The 4,804-nt window shown below is 38.4% G+C and overlaps 1 pseudogene; it reads left to right on the forward strand.

Moving 5' to 3' along the window:
- The first annotated feature begins 1,178 nt into the window (after positions 1 to 1,178).
- LOC118828889 lies at positions 1,179 to 2,065 on the forward strand (annotated as a pseudogene).
- The last annotated feature ends 2,739 nt before the right edge of the window (positions 2,066 to 4,804 follow it).

The raw sequence follows: 4,804 nt of genomic DNA on the forward strand, positions 1-4,804 counted from the left end.
TGTTAACAGGAATTAAAACTGCCTCATCTAAGTTTGAAGACTTTTCCCTCTTTTTTGAAACCTGAAACAGTATTTGCTCATCTCTAGTCCTACAGTACTTCTCATTCCCCACAGATTTTCAAAAGCCATCGATAGTAGCATAGTAATGGAATCCACAAGTTCTTTCGGGACCCAGGGATGTAATTCTTAGATGTTTGGGGAGTTAAACTCATTGGTGGGAGGTAAAACTTTTTCTCACTAATCTTGGTTTTCAGTTCTCATTTAAAGCATTTTTTCCTTCTATGTTTCTTTCCCACAGAAGATTATTTTTCTAGGTAGTCAAAACAGAAATAAAATAGGAGTTGAATAGTTCTACTTTTCTCCAATTGTTAACACCAATCTCTTCATTCCAGATTCTAGTCTTATTTTTTCTTTGGTCTTTTTTTTCGTTGTAATTCCCTGCATAGCTTTAAAAACAGGTTTTGGTTTGTTTCTTTGTTGTTGTTCTTAGAATTCATCACCAGCCTTAGTTCATATTGAGATTTTGTACTTTTAACATCATTCTTCCAGGAACATGATCCCTGTAAAACTTTTCCTTAGTCTTTGCTTCCATCCTCTAGAAACACCTCTCTAAAAATCTAAGGTAAGTATGTTCCTTTTCATCTACATCAGTCCCCTGAGATAGCTATCCCCTTTTTGTCATTCTCATTTGTAACCATGTCATCAGAATGTCATTCTATATAGCCTCTCATTTTTCTTGAAATGACTTCCTCCATAGAATTTTAGGCCATGGTCAATAACTAAGGAATAGCTTAAAATGTGGCACATTAATGGAATGGAACATACTGGGTTGTATGAAATGATAAATATGAAGAATTCAAGGAAGCATGAGAAACATGAACTGATGCAGAGCGACTCAGTAAAACCAAGAAAACAACATAGAGAATGATTACAACAATGGAAATGGAAATAACCAAAAGAAGAAACTAAACTCTGGTGAATTATTTAAAAAATGCACTTCCCCTCCTTCTTAGCAAAGGTGGGTGACTATCAGTGTAGAATACTGCATATATTAAACACTTCAGTTCATGTGCTGATTAATTCTGCTTCTAATGTTAGAAGAGACGAGCCCCCTTTTTTCCCCCTAGCGCTGCGAGGCCTGCAGGTCTGTGCTGAGGGCGCAGGTCTCGTTCGGCAGGATGGGGTTTGTCAAAATTGTCAAGAATAAGGCCTACTTCAAGAGGTACCAAGTGAAATTCTGGAGAAGGTGAGAGGGAAAAACGGATTATTATGCATGGAAACGTTTAGTAATCCAAGATAAAAAGAAGTATAACACACCAAAATACAGGATGATAGTCCAAGTCACCAACAGAGATATCATCTGCCAGATTGCTTATGCCCATATAGAAGGGGATATGATTGTCTGTGCAGCTTATGCCCATGAGTTGCCAAAGTATGGTGTGAAGGTTGGCCTGACAAATTATGCTGCCACTTACTGCACAGGCCTGCTGCTGGCCCGCAGGCTTCTTAACAAATTTGGTATGGACAAGATCTATGAAGGTCAGGTGGAAGTGACTGGAGATGAATACAATGTGGAAAGCATTGATGGTCAGCCCGGTGCTTTTACATGCTACTTGGATGCAGGACTTGCCAGAACTACCATGGGAAACAAAGTCTTTGGGGCCCTTAAGGGAGCTGTGGATGGTGGTCTGTCTATTCCTCACAGTACCAAACGCTTCCCTGGGTATGATTCAGAAAGCAAGGAATTCAACGCTGAAGTGCATCGTAAACACATCATGGGCCAAAATGTTGCAGATTACATGCGTTATCTCATGGAAGAAGATGAAGATGCTTATAAAAAGCAGTTCTCACAGTACATAAAGAACAACATCACCCCTGACATGATGGAGGAAATGTACAAGAAAGCTCATGCTGGTATATAGGAGAATCCAGTATATGAAAAGAAACCCAAGAGGGAAGTTAAAAAGAAAAGATGGAACCGCCCCAAGATGTCCCTTGCCCAGAAGAAAGACTGAGTTGCTCAGAAGAAGGCGAGTTTCCTCAGAGCCCAGGAGCGGGAAGCTGATAGAACATCAAAATCTGTAATTTTCTATGAAGATTTTCAGATTAAGACAATAAACTTATTGAACATCAGAAAAAAAAAGAAGAGATGAACCTCTGGGTAGTAGAAGGGAGGATACATTCTGAAGTAGGAGATACAAGAAAAAAATATATTAATAAAATGTTTTAAAATAATTTTAGGCCATAGGAGCCATCTTCTCTCTCAATTCTTTGAGAATCGATCTTCCAAATTCATAGACTGTGCCTAACTTTCTCTACTGAGAATAGCTGAAAAGCTAAGATTCATCATTTGTATTTTATCTATCAGTTGCTCCTTGTTGCACAAAATCTAGTCCAGAAGTTCCTCTTATTGTTTCTTCTATTTTTTAAAGAATAAATTATGGGTCTAGCACGTTAGTTGAAGTTTCATTATTATTATATTATCCTTCTATTTCAGATTTGTGATCTGCTTCCCATACTGATCATCTATTTTCTCTTTCTGGCCAAGAGAGTCAAGTATACTCTTCTGTTAATTCCTCTGTTGATGTCCACCAATCTTTCCTCCCTGTAGTTCCTTAATTTCTCTATATGAATATGCCTACATATTATATGTTAAAATAGTGCTAAATATTAATATGATGACATTCTATCACTATTCTAGTCTATTTCTTTTGAATAAGGGATGTTCTACTATCCTTATATGCTAGTCATAAATTATGCCTTACCAAAACTCAGGGATATCTATGGTATCAAACTTATACATACATATGTGTGTATATGCATAGGTATATATATATATATATATCCATCCTTGTTTATTACCCACTTTGCACAAAAAATATATAAAAGAGAGAAGCTTTAGTGGCAAGAATGCTGGATTCAGAGTCGGAGGACCTGGGTTTAAATTCCAGCTCTGCCACCTACTAACCTGTATGATCTTGGCTAAGTTATTTTACTTCTCTGCTTCTTCATCTGCAAAATGAGGGAGTTGGACTACATGGCCTTCCAGCTCTAGATCTATGCATCTATCATCCTATAAGAAGCAGCTAGGTGATGCAGTGGACAGAGTGCCGAGCCTCCTCTATTGAGTTCAAATCTGGCCTCACTTACTAGCTGTGTGACTCTGGGTCTGTGTGCCTCAGTTTCCTCACCTGTAAAATGAGCTGGAAAAGGAGATGGTAAACCACTCCAGTGAAAACTCCAATAGGGTCACAAAGAGTTGAACACAACAGAACATGACAGAATGACAACATCATTCTAAAATCTCTTAATCAATTATCTTGTATGCCCACATTCAAGAAGAGGTCCAAGAACAGGCCTTTGAGGAACAGCCCATTCTTCAAGGAAGAAGATGAAGATGGAGAATACTAATTTTAGAAGAGTTTGCTTTATGGAGTCCAAAGAAAGGAAAAGACAGATTTCATGGGATCCTAAGCATTTTGCACTGAGTTAACTATAAATGTCTTGTCAATATTTTCCAGAGTAAATTGATAGTCTATAATGTTAAAGATTTGAAGGGCTCTTATATTGGGTATTGATGATTGGAGACACCTTTCTGGCAATAAGGATGAGAACTTGTTGAAGGTGGATCCCAGAAACCAATGTTCCCAATAAATATGAATATAGCCTCCACCCTGGGACCTTAGTAGAACTGTGCTTAATTGCCTGCACTGTGGTATACTGAAGAGTGATGTTGGTCGTTCCACTTCCTGGGATTCTATGTAAAGACTATAATTCTATTCAATTCAATTCAATAAAAATTTGTTAAGCACCTACTATGTAGCAGGCACTGTGCTAAGTGCTGGGGATGCAAATACAAAAAAGAAAAGACAGATCCTGTCCTCAAGGAGCTTATAATCTAATGAGGGAAGACAACATACAACAGGAAGCTGGAAGAGGGGTGGTGGTAGTGGGTGGGGGCACCTTGTTCTGTGGAGTTGAAACTGGGCAAATCTGCAGATGCCAAGTAGACCAAGTTGGAAGTCCAGTTTCTGCCTTCTATAAAGGAAAGCTTTGAGAGTTTAGTACTTTACCCTCCAGCTCTTCAATCAGAGAGGAGAAGAGGCCGAGAGAGATGGCATCCAAGGCCTAAGTTAGAAGCATGGTGATGAGAATCTCCAGAGAGGGGCTTCTTGTTCCATGGAGCTGAAACCAGGCAGAGCTGTAGATGCCCTGAAGGAAGCATGCTATGGCAAAAAAGATGCTATAGGAACCTTCCTTCTCCTGCTTCACTGAAGATTAAGACATTTGATGATTCTGTGGGATTATCAAAAATGCACTTCTCACCAGCACTATCACTCATCATTCAGAGATTTAAATTTTCCATAGAATCAACATCTTGTGAAAGCATTCCTGCTTATATTGAAGAAAGGTACCATCTGCCTCAATTCTCCAGTTTTAGGGATCTCTTAAATCACATGTAGTAGGGTTACTTTTTATGTCAAGCTTGCGATGAATTCCTTCAATAGGTCTTGACCAGATCAGGTCTGACATGTCCAAGGTAAGGTTGGAACCAGTGAAACTCCCTCACTAAATGCCATAGAAATCAAAAAGAAGAAAATACATCCATTCAGAAACCTTTAAAATTCTAAGTAAATAAGATTACTTCTTTATTAGTCAAATATATGTATTTGATTTTGGCAGTGGGGAGAGAATATCTTGTTTACAATTGTATTGACAGGACCTTCTTTCCCTAATTACTTGTTTTGTTGACATCTGGATTCTTTTGCTTATTTTCTATACAGCTTGCATCCCTGAACTAAGG

Source organism: Trichosurus vulpecula, chromosome 1 (genome assembly GCF_011100635.1).
Source record: "Trichosurus vulpecula isolate mTriVul1 chromosome 1, mTriVul1.pri, whole genome shotgun sequence".
NCBI classification, from domain to species: domain Eukaryota; kingdom Metazoa; phylum Chordata; class Mammalia; order Diprotodontia; family Phalangeridae; genus Trichosurus; species Trichosurus vulpecula.